The sequence below is a fragment of the Meles meles genome, chromosome 20 (assembly GCF_922984935.1).
Source record: "Meles meles chromosome 20, mMelMel3.1 paternal haplotype, whole genome shotgun sequence".
In the NCBI taxonomy this organism is placed as follows: Eukaryota; Metazoa; Chordata; class Mammalia; order Carnivora; family Mustelidae; genus Meles; species Meles meles.
The window spans coordinates 32,565,020-32,585,874 of NC_060085.1; the positions used below are offsets into that span (position 1 = coordinate 32,565,020).

Sequence of the window (20,855 nt, forward strand, 5' to 3'; positions counted from 1 at the left end):
GAGGAGGCCAGTGGGGAAGGACGCTGGATAAAACTGTCTCAAAAATAAGTTCCGTCTTAAAAAGCTCATGAAGGGAATGAGAGAGTTATTTTGGCCTCTAAAACGAAAGCACAACCGCAAAGTTAAAAAATGAAAGGCTTGCTGATGGTGCAGCTCCGAAGACTGGGAGTCGAGGTTATCACGGCAGAAAGACTGCCTGGTAACAGAGCTTTCTTGTTTTACACCCAAAGCTGTGTACCATCTGAGGCTGATTCAGGAAAATACTCAAATCTCCTGGTAATTTCCTGCAGACAGGACGTTTAATCATCTCCAAGCCTCCACCGCAAAAGGGGGGGGGGGGGGTGGGAGAAAAAACCTAAACCAAATGATTCACACTCTTAAAAGGAATCTGCCTTCAGAAGGAGAACCATTTTCTGCTCTTGAAAAGCAGCCACAATTTGTTATTCTAACAAAGTGTTTCTTTCCTCCAAACAGAAATAAAAGTCACTCGAGGAGGGTTTGTACTGATTTCTGTTCTGCAGTTCTTGAAACTTCCATTCAGTCAACAGTTTCTCCTGGCAGGTTCTCAGAAATCCAGGGAGAGCTGGGTAGTCAGTGACTAAGAACACAGGATCATTTTCATAAGCCTCCCTTCCCCCGACTTTTTGGCCCCATGGGAAGATGTTTTATTGTAGGATGAGCAGAATTAGCGGCACATATAAATTCTTCACTGCTCAGCTCACTTGACACCTTTATCTGAATTGCCCAATGGCTGATTTGGCAATGGACGATTTGAAAAGGAAATGCCCAAATCCTCCCAAGCAGTGTTTGTTCACTCTGTACATACGGAGCCATGTCCATCTCTCTAATTCTTCAACGAATTGCAAGATAAAAACATCTGTTTGCAGAAAGCAGGGAACCCAAAGCATACAAATGATTCACACCACCTCAACAATTGGAAAGAAAGGCCAGCCCAGCAAAATGCCGAAATAATTTAATATAGGCAGAAATGGAGTTTGGCAGTCCATGCATCAGACTTTGCTCTGATTTGGGAAGGCATTGCTTCCAGCTGCCTCATCTTAAAAAAAGAAAAAGAAAAAATCTGACCTTTTTTTTTTTTTAAGATTTTATTTATTTATTTGACAGAGAGATATCACAAGTAGACAGAGAGGCAGGCAGAGAGAGAGAGAGGGAAGCAGGCTCGCTGCTGAGCAGAGAGCCCGATGCGGGACTCGATCCCAGGACCCTGAGATCATGACCTGAGCCGAAGGCAGCGGCTTAACCCACTGAGCCACCCAGGAGCCCAAATCTGACCTTTTGTATTAGGCTTCCAACTTCTTGCTTAGGTCATATGCAAGTGAACAGACAGATTAGGGAGAGGATGGAAGCTAAAACTTTTAATCTTTTCAATAAACCTTACCCCCCCAACCCTATGGATTATGTTGGTTTTAATATTCCCTAGGATACAGCTGTCCAGGCGCTCCAGATAGGCATAATTCCAGTCCCCCTCAAGTCCTCACTCCCCCCCCCAAGCAGAGGGTACACTGGAAAAGCTGGAAGAGGAGAATTTCAATTAATACCTCCCCCCAAACCTTTCCCCATCCTATCAACTCCCTTATGTGAACTAGAAGAAGGAAGAAGACCAGGAGAGGGGTCTCTCCCCCGCGTCTCCCCCTAATTCACAGAGAACACAAGCACAAATCCAGAATCGCTCACTGACAGGGATCTACGAAGGAGAAGATGATGATTATTAAAAGTTCTAGGAAAGCAAGCAATAAGGAGTGTGGGGAGAAGTCCTTCACTTTTTTCTGATCTTTCTGAAGACGCAGAAAATATTTTTTGATAGTGTAAGGGAATTAAGTAAGTAGGTCATTAGCAACAAATGCACTGCAAATATTTGAGGAAAATGAATCATAAGAGCATAATGACTGCTCAAAAAGCAAGTTAGGAGAAGTTTAAATGTTTCCCCCAAAGTCATCCTAATACAGTCACAACACCCCCGCCTCCTGGTATCATTATTATTATTACTGGTTAATAAAGTGCGCAACAACCGGCAGACTGCTCAAAATGATCCCTAGGTCCCCTCCCTAGAGCTCAGGACATCCTCAGTGTCTCTATGTGGCCAGGCGCATCACTGCCAGACGTTAATGTCCCAGCTCCAGGCCCCTTTCCCTGGGAGGGTCCTGAAAACCGGGAGCAAAGGTGCCCCAGCGCCCCCTCCGTGCCCCCCGGCCATGGGAGGGCCACTTACCCGGCTCAGCCTTGCATTGCTCGCCGCTGCGGCGCCTCCGCGGGCGGGGGACTCAGGGGGGAAGGGGGAGGGGGCCCGCAGACCTAGGGGCAGGGGGTGCGGCTGCGGCTAAGAAGCCCAGCAGGGCGTCGGCCGCCAACTGCTCGGAGCCAGAGGGGGCCCTGCAGGGGCTCCGCGCAAGGGGGGTGACATTCCCGGGGGCTGTGGCAGCTGCTCCGTGCGCAGCAGCTCCGGCTCCAGGAAAATCGCTCAGGTCCTGCGGAGAGAAGCTTCAAGCTCTCCAGGCTGCCTTCCTGCTGCTTAAAGGGACGCCTCTCCACCTCCCACTCCGCTTATTGGTGAAAATTCCGAGCCACAGGCCAATCCTAGGCCTGTTCCCGAATTGAGATTTCAATCAAGGGAGCTAGTGCTTTAAAATTAGAAAAGGCTGATGGGTGGTGGTGCTGGTGCTGGTGGGGTGGAGTGGGGTGGGGTGGGATGGGATGGGGTGGGGGGAGGGGGTTCAGCCCCCTTTCAGATGCGGGACTCGGGCTGTCGGGCTTCTGCGTGCAGAGATCCTAAGAGCCGGCTGAGGCTGCAAGAGCCAGATTATAGGGTAAAGAGCACTAGAGGAAGACAGGGAACATGCTGAACCCTTGTCCTTCACCCCTCTGGTCCATCTTCCCCCAGCTCACTCATTGTTCAAGGGTCATCCAGTTTTTCACAGGTGCTGGAGACCCTCTATGCCTGGGAGGAGCCTTCAAGCTCTGTGCTTCTAAAGCTCCCCCATTATCTCCCCTTCCAGACACTCATCACGCTTTTTTTTTTTTTTTTTTTTTTTGCTTAATCTGTCTCTGCCTTCACACTGCATGTTCCACCAGAGCAGAAATGATTTCACCAATAATCACAATATCATTCCCTGCCTGGAACACTATGAGCCTCAGGAAATCTCTGAGGAGGGAAGGAAGGAAGGCTAGAAGGAAGGAAGGAAGGAGGGAGGGAGGGAGGGAAGAGGAGGGGGATGTCCTGGAGCCTTTGTGACAATACAAATGTTAATTAAGAGGTAGTATTCAAGAGGCCAGACACAACTGTATCCAAATGTGGCCTCTGCTTCTCGCTAATTACGTAAATAACCTGTATCTCAGTGTCCTGGTCCATACAGCAAGTTGCTGGCTGTCTCACAGAGTTGTCAAGATTGCATTAACTCGTGTCTGGAGCAGAGAAGACACTCAGTCAATGGCTCCAATAGCAGTTGCTATTACTGAAATCAAAATACATCTGCTTGAGGTTGGGTCTGGTCTGATTGCTGGTTTAGCTTTTCTGTAAGTACCCAGTTAGTCATGAAACAGATCTGAATTCAGTGCAGACTCAGCACCAGGCCCCACGTGGGGTGCCAGAGTCACCAATGAATGATAACACCCTTGAGTGCAAGGAATTCATAGTGGGGCTTGCGGGGGGGGGGGGGGGTTAGGCAGGGTTTTCCAGAGAAACAGAACCAACAGGATATACATAAATTTGAGATTTATTAAAGGAACTGGCTCTCATAGTCATGGAGGCTGAGAAGTCCCATGATACACAGTTTGCAACTTGGAGAACAGACAGCATAATTCAGTCCAGGACTGAAGGTCTGAGAATTGGTAGTCAGTGGTTTAAGTCTTGGTCTGTGTCTGAAAGCCTGAGAACCAGGAACATTGCTGTCTGAGGGCAGGGGAATGTGGATGTCTCTCCTCAGGTAGAACACTGACCTTTCCTCCACGCTTTTGTTCCACATAGCCCTCAAAGTCACGGCTGACGCTCACCAGCATTGCTGAGGACAATCTCTGTGAAGCCTATTGACTCCAATGTTAATCTCGTCTGGGAACACACTCGCAGACACACCCCAAAATAATGTCGTACCAGCCATCTGGGCATACCTTAGCCCAGTCAAGGTGACACATAAAATGAACCATCATAGGGTAGGGAAGAAGAGAGAAAAACAGAGAAACAGGTCAACAAAGAAAACTATGTTAAATGATACACAAGCAAAGACACATGTACAGGAATGTCTACTGGAAGATAGCTTATAAGCTCAAAATAACTGAAAAAATTATCCAATAGGGAACATGGTTAAATAAATTATAGTACCTCCATTTAAGGGGATACCATGCAGTCACGACAAGAAAAGAGGCATAGCTGAGTACACTGATATATGATGAACTCCAAAACATACTGCTAAGTGCAATGTGCAAGGTAAAATACATTCTCACCAGCATAAATAAATCTTCATGAATTATGTCTATATATGCATGCTCTATATACACAAAATGCCTCTAGAATGATACCTCAGAGAGTGCTAAAGGTTATTATATCTAGCAAGGTGATCTGAGAACTACACAGGTCAAAGACAGGAAGGAGACTAATATTTCATAACATGCCCTTGTGTATAATTTGATTATTTTACCATGAACTTGTAGTAAGTTCCTAGTTCTGGGCAATGTGACAAATGATGGCAGCCTGAAAATTCCCACCCTTCAAACACCTAGATATGCTCGATAAAATATTTAACAAATTCTTTGAGCGCTTAACCCATAATAAGAAGAGGAAAACACCCAGGTGGTAGAAATAAAGAGGTATCCAAAGAAAAGAATGGTAAGCCTATAAACTCATGAGGTTGAGGGAAAGGCAGTGGCAGGAGGGCAAGGTTTGTTTTGGTTCCCCAGGGTGAGGGATTTAATGCCCACGCAGGACAGGAGATAAGGGCTCTGGATAAGGAGAAGCAGGCAGTTGTTACCTGTCCCCTGTAGAAAATCAGGAGCACTCACTGAGGGTAGCACCTGTGAAGAACACATAGATTGGAAAAACTGTCCACCAGCCCAGTGAAACTTGTCTAATCTTGACGTGTGCTCTGAGTGGGAGGGAAAAGTTTAAGATAAGAATTAGAAAACCTAAGCTTGGGCCTTTCTTAAGAGTGGAGTAGGAATTACCAAGGTCAGGACCAGGAAACCCTAACTGAAAAATAAATATAAAAACTGGTCCTGTTCATGACACAGCTGGAACACTCACAGAGACAGATGAAGAATTGTCCTGGACAGCCAGTTCCATAACCTGGGCTATACCTGGCCCAGCAAAAACATGAGCTCCCGCAAGTACGTTACAGGGCACCCAGGAAACTGATAAGACTCAAGTCAACAAATATGAAGATGAGAGCTCACAAGTTCAGGGTCACAAAACAACATTCTGAAAAAGAACATGCAACAAAGTCTACAACGATTAAAAACACGAAAGCTAGAACTGAATGCCTAAAAGGGAATAAGAAGTGATTTCTATCTCTCCCCACTGATTCACTGACATTAAAAACTCAATCGAGGGGCGCCTGGGTGGCTCAGTGGGTTAAAGCCTCTGCCTTCGGCTCAGGTCATGATCCCAGGGTCCTGGGATTGAGCCCCGCATCGGGCTCTCTGCTCAGCAGGAAGTCTGCTTTCTCCTCTCTCTCTCTCTGCCTGCCTCTCTGCCTACTTGTGATCTCTATTTGTCAAATAAATAAAATCTTTAAAAAAAAAAACTCAATTGATCGGTTAAGCAGAAAGTCAGGGACTACTGAAGAGAGAAAAGAGATCTTAGGATGTAACATACAATGAGACACAAAGGGATAAAGAGTTGAAAGAGATGCCAGAGAGGGTAAGAGATACAGAGAAGAGAATGAGAAGGCACAACGTACGTCTAACAGGAGCCTCCTAGGGAGAGAAGAGAAAAATTGGGGAGAGGCATAATAGCTTAACAGCTGAGAAATTTCTAGAATTTATACAACTCGTGAATTCTCAGATTCAAGAAACACAAAGTATCTAAAGCCGGATAAATAAATGTAAGAATATCTGCATGTATTAATTATTCATAAAAGTACGGTTAATAAAACAGTGACGTGTTAAAAAATGGAACGGCTTAATAATGCAAAGACAGACGGAAGCAGAAAGCACTTAATAGAATAGCAGAGAGGCAACTCTGCCATTCCACATTTAGAGCTGGATTACATTTCCCTAAATCCTTTCTCCTCAAATATAATGAATTCTAAACTACGATAGATTGTTGAAGGCCTAACTGTACATCATATATGGTGCCTAGGTAAAAAGGCAAAGTGGCAGAGGTCTCCTGGGAGAGATGGACTCAGTCGGCCATCAGTCAAGTGTGGGGGGCCGAGTGGCAGCAGAGAAACAGCCCATCGCAGAATGGAGAGTATTGTAATAAGGGAGTATAAACTGCTATGGAAGCACAGAGGCAGAACATCTCAACCAGCCTTGCAGGGGAAGTCTTCCCTCAAGGAAGGCTTCCTGGAGGAAGTAACATCTGAACTGAGAGAGCTGGCATCTTTGAGGGAAAAGACTTTAGAGTTAGGCCTGGCTTTAAATCCTAGGACTGCCACTTATTATGACCTTGTGACTTTGACCAAGTTACATGACTTCTCCAAAGCTCATTTATCTCATGTATGAAATGGAATTCATATCACTAGTCTTGGGGTTATTTTGAGGTTTAGGGATAATATATATAAAGCATTTAGCAGAGCACCCTACCTACAAGTGACTTTCCATTAAATGGGCAGCTAGTATTTTCATTAGATGAAACTTAGTGCCTGGGTTAGGGGAAAAAAAAATCTTCTGTTTATAAAAGATGATTTTTTTTTCCCCTAAAAGTTAAAGAAAACAGAGGTTTGCCAAAGTTTCATCAAACTACCTTGAGGAATATGAAGTATTCACTGAGTATCTACCCTGCAAAAGGCATATTGTCACGCTATCAAAATATAAAAAGTTACCAGATCTGGACCTTTCTGTAAGGAACCTAAAATCTACTTCCCAAAAAATAGCTCAAGTCTGCATATTTTGTGTCAAATACATGAATCCCCCTGGTGTTAAATCCTGAAACGGGCAGAAATTCTACATAGAGCAGTAAAACTTCAGATTCTCAGACACAAGTCAAGTTGTAAGAATTCAGAATCCAGCATGGGATGGATTAAAAGGATGCCCCTCTGTATTACTCAATAGGTTTATGAATGACTGAGACAATGGATGGAGGGGAAACTCATCAAGTCTAGCTAATGATGCCAAGTTGCTTGGCTCTGCCAACGCTTGGTGGATAAAAGCACACATTGATCTAGCCAGCCTGCAGGAATGGACAGAATGAAAGCAGACAAAATTCAGTCATGGTAATTGTTGTGCCTGCCCATTAGAAGAAGCACTGAACTGTATAGTCTTAGGGAGGGAGGGAAGGACTGGCCAAGGACCTGCTTTCTATTCATTACTGGTGCACCATGTCACAAATATTTATGGAATGTCTACTGTGAGAAAGGGTTTGCCTTATAGGCTAGATAAACATGGAAAAACATGAATAAAACACAATGCCTGCCTTCAAGGAGCATAAAATAAAGTGATCTGAAAACCTCTTCACTTAAAACTACCCATGGCTTCCAACATTCTTCCTTCTACCGTGAAATGGTGATGTAACCTTTACAGATTAAGCACCATCACGTTGCAGAATGGCAAATAGATTTCATCTCTTGGACTAACACTGATTGATTAGCCGTGGCTTCCCGGAGTGCTGACTTGACAAGAAGTCTGAGACTACATTTGGCAGGCAAGCATGCTGTGATTGATTAGTGATGTCTGTCATGGGATGGGAAAGGAGTGACAGCACTAGCGCTGTAAATTTGACATCTCCCATCTAGTTCAACCCCCTCGTTCCACAGATGAGAAAACAGAACAGATCTTTCTTTCTTCCTATGGCATTATAAATTCAGCAACTCTAGCAGGGGCAACCGAGGAGAACCTCCATATCTGAAATGTTGCTGAGAGAGAAAAAAACATCTATGGCTTAGAATATTTCTGATGAGCTTTTAAGATATGCACTCGAATCCTTTAAGAGGCTTTATATTCTGTAGCAAACTAACTAAATGGAGGAAGCTACCAACTTTGATCTGGTTAGCTGCAAAGGGCAACCCCCTGCCCCCACCCAGACATACACAAGATCAAATTAAACACATATCATTTGAATATGCTTGAAGATTTAAAATGCATTGGGGGACGTAAATGTCTATAAATAAAGCATATTTCAGAAACATAACATGAATAAATACATAGAATGGCAATGAACATGTTATTTAAGACAGGACGAAGATTTTTATCACTTTATTCTATTAAATGGTATTGATATCATCCGCCAAAGAAAGGAGAAGAGAAGCCCTTATTTACTTTCATACAGACACCTTATATCCTGGGGACTCTGTAACACTAACTAAGGAGATAGGGTCTGTCCCTGTTAAGCATTTCCACGCCCAATCTATCAACACTCACAGCCATCACCCTGCCCAATCACAAAGAATCCAGGCTCATTTGCTGCAAAGGACAAAATAGTATAAACGGACAACAGATAAGCAGGAAGCCCAACCCAGCCCGACTCAGATACAAAGAACAAACTGTAGCATTTGATTAATATGCCAGCTCTTCCGTCATGCCAACTGCAAAGTGAATTTTACAGAAAACCAACTCTTTGAGAAATAGGTCTAATTAATTCAGTTACATAAACGCCAGTGAAATATTAGGGGGAGGGTGTGAGGGGAGAGAGAGAAAGAGAAGGTGAGGATGAGGAGGATGAGGAGGGATTGACAGAGGGAAGGAGGCAAAGAGGGAGGGAATGAATGAATGAGAGACTATGAATGGGTGCTCTGGAGGCCACCTGGTTTACCGTAAGGGCGCAAAAAGGTATTTTCTGACTTAAGAAGACAGAAAACCTATTTATATTTCAACCGAACACAGTGTTAGAGGTCTGGATAAGAAACTAAAGAGTAACCCACCACAAACAATTCCTTAATGCATAAATTAGCCAGACTAGCTCCTCCGCTCTCCTGCAAGACTCACTTACTTGCATACCACCTATAGGATCTCTGCCAAATCTGCTTTAAATACGTACCATGTTCATAATTCGTTAAATGGAATATGACTTGTATTGTTATTTAAAATGACTATATTGTGGTATATCCATATAATGGACTACTACTCAGCAATTACAAGGACTGAACATATGCAACATGATGGATAAATCTCAAATGCCTTATGCTAAGAAAAAGCCAGACTGAAAAGGCTACATATTATAGGATTCCATGACATGACATCCCAAAGAGCAAAATCATAGGAACACAAAGCAGGTTAGTGGTTGCCAAAGGCTGGAGGTGGTAGGTGGGATTGAGAAGCACGAGAAACTTTTGGGAGGGGATAGAACTGATCTGTATCTTGACTGGGGGCATGGTTACATGACTGTATGCATTTGTAAAAATTATGAAACTGTAAACCCAAGAATGAATTATACTGTATGCAAATATGAAAAGTGAAGAAACAAAACAAAACAGATAAAAGGCCAAAGTCGAAATCATCCCTAGTATCACTTTGGTTTTAATTATTCTGTATTAACTACTTTCTATTGTCTTATTTTTATAAAGATGTTTAATAAGTCACTCAAAAAAGTTACTTGGGAACTGTGGCCTAAGGCTGTAACCCTCATGTTGTTCTTTCTTCACTAAAAATGGAGATACCTTACCAAGTTTTAGAAAAGTAGCAACTCTAGCCCCCAAATGAGATCCCCTTCTTGATGTTATCTACAAGGTTTAGAAGATTGGAAAGAGCATTTTTAAGGATGCGTGACTCAGTCTTTGGTTAATGACTGAGTGGTGGTCCAGCCACCCAAACCACCTCATGTTTTGGAAAATGGTGCTATAGACTGGAAGGTCCATCAGGGGTTGTCTCTGTCTTGTCTTTCACAGCATCCTCAGGGCTATCAGAGGAAGCACTTGATGAATATTCATAAAACAAAGGAAAGGAACCTTTTTACTGTGTCCCACACTCCTGCCCTCTGAGAAGGAGGTTCATCACTGGACAGCTGGCTCCTGGATGAAGTTCTTCCTTCCAGTAAACCGGCAGCCAACACTAGCAATATGGAGCACACAGAACCAGCACAGCCAATTCTCCCACTCAACATCCTTCAAAAACCCAAACCTTCTCTTCTGTCATCTTACTTCCATTAACTGGTCCTCATGGGATATGGTTTCAAACTCTTTGACACCCCAACCACTCAAAATAGCGTGGCTGTGGGGAATATTTCCCCCTGTATTTTTAGGAATGTTCCTTTGGAGGTATATGTCACTTTCAGTCATGCCGACATGCATCTAGATATTTTTTGGGGGAGAAGCCCATTACTCTGGCAAACAGATTTGGAAAACAAAGAAGCATTATGCAGATGACCAACCCTTCTCCATTTCCTCCCACTCTGTCCTTTTATAAACTCATTAAATCCTTGCAACAGCCCTTGGAAACAGGGATTAGGATGAGGAGGCACAGCAGTTTAGTTAACTGTCTCTAGTAACACAGCTTGTAAGTGGCAGGGATGGGATTCAAACCCATGCAGTTCCGCTTCCAGATCCTTGAGACGTACCTGCTCACATGTACCGACCACTGGCTAATACGCAGATGCCAGTCACCAAAGACATTCGGAAGAGAGGCAGAGCGGAAACTGAGCAAAGTAGTTTACTTCTATGAACTTTTCATGCACTTATCCATCTGCCTGTCTACCTTACACTTACTGACTACTATATGCAGGCATTATGGTAATAAGCTCTGGGGACACAGATACAAAAAAAGACTCAGACGACACTCAAAAGGAACCCACAGTCTGGTGGGAGAGAGACAGATCTGTCACACATACACACACCCAACAAAGGCCCGAGTGAGTAGCGTATCCCAGGTATGGAGAAACGCTGCACAGCAAGTCACGTGGACCAACCAGCACAAGAAGGTGATGTTGGCAGCAAGTCCTAAAGAATGAGTAGCAACTCTTGGGGTGGAAAAGCGGAGAAGCATCGCCAGGCAGATACAACAGCAGATCAACATTCAGAAAGCTAGACAGAGAGACCCTGGAGGGGCAGGTGGGAGAGTCAGTTCATAGAGCAAATCAACCTTGGTACTGGTGATACTGGGGGCCAGATAATTCTTTGTTGTGGGAGCTACCCTGTGCGTGCAGGATGGTTAGCAACATCTCCGGCTTCCACCCGCCGCATGCCAGGAGTATCCTCTCTAGCTGTGATGACCCAAAGCATCTCTAGATATGGCCACGTGTTTCTGAGCAGCTTATCCCACTGAGAATGTAGACAAATGGGGAAGCGTGTATGTACATGAGAGAGAGGGAGAGAGAAAGAAGAGCTTGCCAGTAGACTGAAACAACACAGAGAGGTAGTCGGGTTCTAGATGGTGCAATCGGTCGTCGGTCAGACCCCTTCAGGTAAGTCACCATCTGGCCCTGGGAAGCTCATATCCTTTAAAAGGGCCTCCTCCCAGTTCCAGGCTATGCATGCGATCCCCATACCAGCTATTATTCTGATAATTTGGTTACCAACTTGGACATTTCATGCCTTCTATCATATGGTAGGCAGAATTCAGAGATGGCCCCCAAGATTCCTGGCCTGGGGGTACACATGCACTCCCCTGGTTTTCCAACCAGACTCCATCCTAGGAGCTGCTGGGAAGGGATTTTACTGCAGTAATTGAGGTCCCAAATCAGTTGACCTTAAAATAAGGAGATTACCCTCAGTGAGCCAGACCTAATCTTAGGAACCCTTAAAAAAGACTAGGATCTTCCTGGAGACACAAAGAGTGATGGACCTCTGATGTGAGGGAGGTTGTCAGTCACTGGCTCTGCAGATGGAAGGCCCTGGGGCAAGGACCCAGCAGTTCCCCTTTAAGAGCTGAGAGTGGGCCCTCATTGATAGCCAGCAGGGAAACAGGGAGCTCAGTCCTTTACCCAGCACAAGGAACTGACTCTGCTAACAATTTAAATGAGCTCAGAAGAGGAGCAGATGAGGACACAGACAGCAAAACCTTGACTTTAGCTTTTTGAGAACCTGAGCAGAGAGAAGTCAGGCATGCTACCCCTGAACTTCTAACCCGTAGAACCGTGAGATGAGAAATAGATGTTGTTTGAAACTACTAAATTAGTGCTAATCTGTTATGCAGCAACAGAAAATGAATACATCTTAGATCCCTCAATTCTCCAAGGTCCTGCGAAAATCCTCCCTCCTCCATGAAGCCTCTCCCCACTGTACAAAGGGCAGGCAGGGCCATTTCAAGTTTTCTCATGTTGGTCCTGCTGCCCCGACACGGAGGCATCTCAGGTGGATAAACTACCATCCTGTCCACCGCTGAATGTCCTGAATGCTTGCTTGCTTTTTCATTTGTTTACTCCTCTCCTCTACTCCTCCCCTGCAAAAAGCAGGGGGAAAGATACTGCTTGTCTATTCAAGGAGGCTCTTTTGAATTTTTTGCATAATGTCTACAACAGAGGTGAGCCCACTGTAGGCACTTAGTAAATCATTACTGATTGATGACCATGGGTCCTCACCCTCCGCCCAAACATGAAGGGAGACGAGGTATTGCATGCGATTGCCAAAATTCGCATTATGATTGAACTAACTTGGAGCAACATACTGGCATTCGAAAGAACCATTTATACTCCAATAATTACATAAGCTCACTCTCTTGGGTGACAATGACTCTCAAGTTATGGTGACCTCTCACGGGTCACTTAACTTCTCAGGGTCAAGTGACTGATCAGTTACTATGAGCTGTCAGCCAGAAAGTCTCAACGCTCCTTGCATTTCAAACTCTCTTGCTGCTGCTGTCTCCAGATGTTAAAGCTTGAGGTTTCTGGGTTATTGGCCTTGGAGTTCACTCTCCTAGTTAGGAGACCCAACCGGGGAGGTTTCCAAAGGAAGCCAGCCATTAGCATTGCCCATCGAGTATTCTACCCTCCCCTAGAGGGGCAGTAAGAAAATTTCAAGGATTCGCTTTTATCTGGGATGATGATTAGCACAAGTAGGAAAGAATAATTAAGAGAAACTATTAATTGAAATCAGTTGAATTGGGACAGATTAGTTCTGAAAACTATCTATGCTAAAGAACAAATAATCATGGACAAAACTCAGCACCTGAACTTACAAGCTAAGGAGTCACAGCTTTCCAGGGTGGCATAAAAAGTATCAGGCTATAAAAAGTCAAACTTCACTCTGGCCTCATTCAACTCCCTTAGTGAGCTATGCTAATGAGACTAGAGAACCACAAGTCACCAAGCAGAGTACCGGGGACTGAGGGAGGCAGGATTCGTATCTGGGAAATGCAGACTGAGAGATAGAACAGAAGTATTTCTGGAAAATTATTACTCATGGTAACAGATTCTCTAGATGAAGGTGGTGAATGTCAGCTGTGTTGCCACTCAAGGACAGTCTTCACAGCGAATACCACCAAATGACCACAGTGGTCTTTCCAGCTCTTTCCAGAATCTTCCTCAATACAACTCTCTTGGGAAGGAAGCACCTACCAAATGATCCCAACTGGCCTGCAAGAGAAAATCAATCCGCCTCTTGTTGGATTGACTCTACTGAGGCTTCCCACTCATCCCCTAGAGCCATGCTTGCATTTAGCTGATTTTTTTTTTTTTAAACATGGGCAAGGAAAAAGAAAACAAGAAAAGAACAAAAAAAGTGAAGCACATCACCTACTCAGCTCTATCCTGCTGTTTCCAGAAACCCACCTGTCCCCAAGAACCACTCTTTTGGGATACTTGGAAGTTCTCCATGTTTGGCCATTCAGAGCAAAGAGAGGAAACATCTTCCGTTTTGTTAGAAAGTTCCTCTTACTTGGTCCTGCCTTTTACTGGAGTCCTTTTCAAGGTTCTGTCCTGGGCTCTTTTCTACACTCCCTGAAGGAGAGCTGATGAACCCCCTTCTCTGTTGCAGCATCTGTCACCCTCCGTCGGCTGGCTGTCTCGTTTGTGCCCGGCACTGTGCCAGGTGTGGGAGATGTGGAAGTGAACAAAACACGTACATTCCCTGCCCTCGTGGAGCTTATACTCTATTGTGGTGGAGAAAGACAATAAGCAAGTAAGATGAGAAGTACTAATGGGGCAAAGTAAGTCAAAGGAGAAAGACGAGGAGATGCAAACGTAGAGGGTGCCCAAGACCTCAGATTTCCTTTCCATCCCTGAGAGCTCTTGTAAGGATCAGACCTGTGAGTCCTCCCCACTTTCTGGGCACCTCCACCAGGAAGTCCCATAGGCACAAAATCACCAAGTCCACCAAAGACATATCACCCTCTTCCAAGTCTTCTTCTTCAGTGTAACCCTCCACCCAGACCCATCAGTCAGACAGCAGATGTCATCCTGTAACTTGTCCCCCCTCCATCTCCATCCAAACAGCTTCCAAAGGCCCCTCCACTCTACTCTCTTCTCTATTTCTGTTGCCGTGTCCTGATCCTGCTGCCAGTCTGACTCATGGCCAGAACTCCCGCCTCTCCTCCCAGCTCCCAACCCCATCTTATAAGCCATGGCTGGAATGATCTTTTTAAGCAAACCATCTTCTCATGACACTCCTGCTCAGAACATTTCTATAGCTGCCTCCCCAGTGCCCTCAGGTAAAGGAGCTGGACCCACAAAGACCTCTAGGATGTGACCCTTATGATGCAACTCTATCAAAACGGGTCTCCTGAGTGCAGCTACACTGACCAGTTTGCATGCACTCTGGTTTCTTGCTCTTCCTACTCCTGGGACCTGAAACACAGTTCAGCCCTTTCTCCTGAGCAACACACCCTACACATCCCCCAGGTTGTATTTTGGACATCCGGGAAACCTCCCTTGACCTCCGAAGACCCTCACAAGTGGCCCGTCTGTTGACTAACACAGCAATCAGCATGCCGTCTGGTGCATAATCAGAACTTCCTGAATAAACACGTATGTCAATGTACAAATTGACTGGTACAATTACAACTGATTTCTTTTAAGTTTTAGGTCCAAGCCTCTGAAGGCAGGAATTCCCAAGCTTTCCGGCTAAGTCTTTTCTTCTCCGAGACTCAGCTTCCTCATTTATAAAAAGAGAATAATGGCTCCTGCTTTGGAGAGATGTCATGAAGAGAAAGCGGAAGAGTGTATCATCCGAAGAGCCAGCAAGTGGCCGGTGTGAAGTAAGCAAATGGTAGCTCTTATTATTAAAAAATTTTGGACTGTAAGTCAGAGGCCAGAAATGCTTTCAGAGATCAGTGTCATTTCCTGGAGGTCGTCACAACAGGGGAAAATGAAGAGAATGAGGAAAAATACATCCTCTTCATCAAATGCCCTTCCCTCGTTTGAAGATCTCTCGAGCACTTTGGACTCGCCATTCTGTTTTTATTCTGAGTTCATTTAGCTTTAAGCTCACAGTCTTTATTTTAATACACACTGCATTTTAACAAGTAGGTCAAAGCCATTTTATACTTGCAATATGATTACCATAGTAATAGCTGTATTTTATAACCTGCAAAATGCTCCCAGGGAGACCAGTAGGGACAGCTACAGTTTGTAACAAAAATAATAATTTCAGCCCTGCAGAATAAGCTCCTCTTAAGAACTCTCTTGTTGCAAGTATTAATTTTTGAGGCTCCCACAATATCTGGAAATGGCAAATGCTAATGACTAACTGAAGACATACTCAAGAGCTTTGCTGGAGTATGTCTTTACTTTTAGTAGCTTTATGTTTCGAGAGTTAATATTAGTAGTAATAATAATAATAGTAATAATAGTAATAAGCAGCAGCTAATACTTATATAGTGCTTGAAGCCGACTGTCTGTAAAAATGGTCTGAATAATTTCCCTACCTGTACTCATGCTCCTGAGTAGTTGGTCTCTCCCTCTACGAGTATGGGCTTGGCTACGTGACTTGCTTTGACCAATGTGATATTAACAAACGTGATAGAAGGAAAAGCTTGGAAAGAAATTGTGCCTTTGGCCTTTGCCCTTTTGCTGCTGTTGGGAATTCTGTGGCCACAAACATGTGAGCAAGCGGCCCTACTATCGTCCCAGCAACTATCACATTAAACAAGGACCAGAGGCCATTCAGTAAGCAGTCCCGTCCAGCCCCAGCCAAAATGACCCGGACCAGAAGAACCACCCGGTCAACCTGAAATCATGAGAGATAATAAATGGGTGTTATTTTAAGCTACTAAATGTGGGGGTGCTTTGATATGCAGCATGAGCTAACTGATACAATGTTTATATTACACCAGGCAGTCTTCCAAGTGCTTTACATAAGTAAACTCATTTACTCCCTAGCACAACCTTTTGGGGGCAGTACTATTCTTGATTTCAGAGTTGAAAATTGAAAGCACAGAGAGATCTGGTAACTAGCCCAAGATCACACAGCTAGAATGTGATGGAGTCTGACTTTGAAACGAGTCAGTCTGGTTCCAAACACTTGTTCCAAAACTACATAATACTAACTCCCAAATCTTCTTATTTTTCTCCTCCAGAAGTTTTTTTCTATACATTATGGAAAGCATTGTCTAAGGTAAATAATTATGTCAACAATCAAGATCACAGAACACTATTGTTCCATAAGAATACATTTTGGATCCAGAAAGCAGTCAATTAAAAAGAACCCCCAGTCACCCATGCATCAAATTCTATTCCAAAATTCTGATCGATACAATGTAACTTGATGTACACTTAAAACCACTGTCGAATATACTCAAAAATTTTTAAATCTGACTGGTACCATGGAGCTTTTATTTATTTATTTATTTAAAGATTTTATTCACTTATTTGACAGACATAGATCACAGGTAGGCAGAGAGGCAGGCAGAGAGAAGGAGGGGGCAGGCTCCCCGCTGAGCAGAGAGCCCTATGCAGGGCTTGATCCCAGAACCCTGGGATTATGACCTGTGCAGAAGGCAGAGGCTTTAACCCACTGAGCCACCCAGGCGCCCCTACCATGGAGCTTTTAGAATGAATTTGAAAATAGAAAGTAAATAAGAAGGTCCCATCAGAATATGTTAATTCAATTTTTTAGGTCATGTACTTCCTTAATTCTTCATATATTTCATTTCAAGTCAATTAAATCACAAAAGCAATACAAGCTTTTTAAACATAAAATAAAAAGTGAGTCTCTACCTCACTCACTTCCAACTCCACCTTGTTAATGTGACAAACTGTTAATAATTTAATGTGTATCCATTTATACTTTTCCTTTAATTATGCAAACATGGTTATTAAAGGCTTACCAGATTACTGTTCTTTAAAATTGAAAAAAAGAAAAAAAATCAGTTGATTATAAACTGAAGAGCAGATTTTTAACAGGTTTGTCATTCAAAGAAATTTTATTGAAGTCTCAGTTCATGAAATCAAGTTTCTACAACATTAATTGTACTTTAATTCTCAAAGTGACAATTATTCCTTCACTTTACACAATCAACAGAAAGGTTAGCTTCTATGACACATACACAGGAAGCCAATTTTCTAGTTTTTTGGTCTAAAATAGAATTCTTATCTGCAAGGCATTACTACACCTTTTGGAATTAAAGTCATATTCTCAGCATGGCCATGCCAGACCAGAGTCCAGGAATTCTAAAACAAGCCACGAAGATCACAGACACACATCTGTACATATGACCACCCTCCACAACAAACAAACAAACAAGAACACTAAATGCACAAGTACAAAAATGCGAGGCCATCCCAATACAGAGTAAGAGCGTGTCACTGAATGGAATGAATTCCTTTAGAAGTTAAGAGTGTCAGTCTGTATTGCAAGTGGATAGGAACCAGGGGAAGTCAATTTCTGTCAAGAAAGAGAACCACAGCAAAGCAATTCACTTTCCATTACATCCAAAAATGTCTGAATTTGATTTTTTTGAGAATCCAACCTAAAATATTTTTGTTTGGATCAAAGTCTTTTGCGCCTTGTAGAGAAGATAGAAAAAGTGAACACTAACGTAGGAAATGTTATCTTTGTGGATGCCTTGGCTTGTTTTCTTTCTTCTTCAGGATATGTTATTCTAGACAACGTGTGGATATAGCATATGAGATAAGGATAGTTAAAATCCACTTGAGGTTTCGTAAGGGCAACCTCCTGAGGTGGGGAAAGGGAAATGCTCCTGCTCGTTCTATCCGGACAAGAACAACACGAAGTGAAGACACGGCTCCATTTTGTCCATAATGGAATACACTCTACATCTTTTAAAGCACGAAAACCCCACTTAATTCACAACAGTGAACATTGAACTATATACATCTAGTTTTTTCTTTAAGTCCATGAGTCTATAATCTGAATGCATAATTAACGGATGACAGTAAGATGAGCATTAACACAGGAACCAGTACTGAACCCTTCACTTTTCCTAGTTCATCCATTCAAGACATCCTATGGAACAGCTACTATATGGCGGGTCAGGGGACGGACCCTAGGAACGTAGGCGCCAGTAAGAGGTACAACGAGACAGAAGATACACCCCAAAGGAGTGGACAAGAACACTGCAGGTACAAAAAAGTTTGTGCCACTGTTGAGGTCCCTCCTTGAACAAATCTAATTAGAACTTTCAAGTAGTAAATTACCATCAATGTTCAATAACTGAGCGGAGATCATGAGATTTCACTGCATTTGCTCATCGAGCAACCTTCTGTACCAGACGCTATGAGAAGTCCTGGAAGTATAAAGGGAACCAGACATGACCCCTGCCCTCATCGGGTCCTCAGGTCAAAAGGCAGATGTAAGAACATGGTGGCATGGAGAGCAAGGACATCTAACCTAGTTTTAGGGAGGAGGCCTTCCCAGACAAGTTATATTCAAGTTCATACCTCAAGGATGAGGTTCCTTTTGGGCTTTTAAAACAGAATTCTTTTTAAAATATTTAATTTCTAGCCCACGATTAGAAAGCTGTTTGAGGAAGTGCTGACCTGAATCGAGTCACCAGCGCAGTATTCTCCAATTTTAATGTGTATCTGAATCACCTGGGATCTTGTTCAAAGACAACATTCTCACTTAGTAGGTCTGGAGCGGAGCTGCGATTCTGAATTTCTAATCAGTTCCCAGGAGATGCTGAGGCTGCTGGTCCGGGAACCACACTTGGAGGAGCCGGGCCCTTTGCACGGAAGGGCCCCTGGCCAACAAATGTGTTGTCCTTGGCTCCCACGGTGTTCCAAAAAGTCTCCTTTAGTTAGCAGTTATAAAAATCCAGAGATTTTATATAAAAAAGCAGGATTTCCAGCTTCTTCTAAGAAACTGGCATCAAACCAAGTGGGATCTCCATTTTCTCAAGGCAGCAGTCAACTAGAGGCAGGTGGACACTTGTGATCTCTCGGTTTCCACCAGGGCCTCCCACCCACAGGAGTTCCTACCTTCTCTGACTTCATTCCACATGCCTTCCTTCCCCTTAGGTATCCCGCAGCTTGAAAGTGTTAACAACCCACCCAACCACCCAACATTCTTCCAGGAGCTGGCTGCACACCTGGCAGGAACTGGCACCATTCATTTAAAACAAGGAAGGACCAACAGCCTTTTATGGAAACAGCACAGCACTCTGCTGCCAAATTCTTCTGGCTTGGCAAGCATCTGAACTGCTCCAAGGTGGCATTTCAGTATACCCATTACGGAGATAACAGGGCATTTATGGAAGGACAAGCATGGACAGTAAGAGTGCATGGCCTCGGGCACCAGACACAGTCTGGGGCACAGCCCAGAAAACTCAGCTGGCCAAGGATCCAAAGAACCCACTCTCATCACTTAAGAAGTCAGCCCCTGAACACATCTGGAAACACTTCTCGAACTCGAGTGTTGGCCAGAAGTGGGGGAGGGGCTCCGCCTGGAGAGAACCTGTGGGTTGGCACATGCTGAGTTGGTACCAGCGGACAGACAGACCGGATCCCTCGTCCCCCCAACTCCCCATCTCTTCATTGTGGAATACTAATCTGCATGCAGGCAACTTGGCTATTTTTGCATCTGAATGACATCTCTGTGTTTGGATAAGAGGGAAGAGTTCCGCATCCCATCGTGGCTCCCTTGCCAGGAACCCTCCTGAGACATCCCTGCCATCCAAGTATTAATAGACAGAGTGAAATGGACTGATAAAATTTTAGTATCAATTGATGAAAAGTATACCAGAAATCACTTAGTCTGGTGCTTCCGATGGCTGATGTGTCTGTCTGTCATTTCCTATGATGAGAAAGATCTATTCTTACTGCATTGGACTGGAATTAGGCTTGTAAAAAATAAAATCGGGTGAGTCTCTCCTATTTGTGACTGCCACCATGCATCTTGCTCATCGTTACTTGTCTCTACCAGGGTCATTTCTATAAGCCTTTCTTGGATTCGAACCTATCTTTACCTGTCACTGTGGAATTGTTTGACCAAAACTTCACATTTTCATAGAGCCCACGAGAAGATATGGGGTAAAAAAATTTTTTTAGAAAAAATCACTGACAAGAAATAAATATCATAGCAACTGGAGGGGAATAAAATGGAGCTCACAACACAGGCATATAAACGCATGCACATGATCATGCCACACATATATTAATTTTGTGATAATAATAAAAAGGAACTGAGAGAATCCATAGCCTATCAACATATACATAGTGAGGCAATACTACATAACCCAGCTTTTCTGTTTGTTTGCTTATAGTATTCAAATCCTAATTTTTAAAGCTTTCAAGATAATGGACTTTGGCGTAAATAACAGACGTATAAGAAACTGTTTTAAAAACACATTACCCAACACTGCAAGGCAACCTAAGTTCAACTAAGAGGACTCTGGATGTTCCTGTCCAATTATCATCAACAATT

The 20,855-nt window shown here is 43.7% G+C and overlaps 1 protein-coding gene across 2 annotated transcripts in view; it reads right to left on the reverse strand.

Moving 5' to 3' along the window:
* The window catches only part of PRICKLE2 (prickle planar cell polarity protein 2), a 319,449-nt gene that overhangs the window by 153,211 nt on the left and 145,383 nt on the right, over window positions 1-20,855 (reverse strand). The window contains exon 1 of one of the 2 annotated variants that reach the window (XM_045991599.1): window positions 2,231-2,494. The exons of the other annotated variant lie outside the window; for it this stretch is intronic. The gene's annotated coding sequence lies outside the window, so the exon portion shown is untranslated. Of the gene's footprint in view, window positions 1-2,230; window positions 2,495-20,855 lie in introns of those variants that run through there. 2 annotated transcript variants of the gene reach the window in all.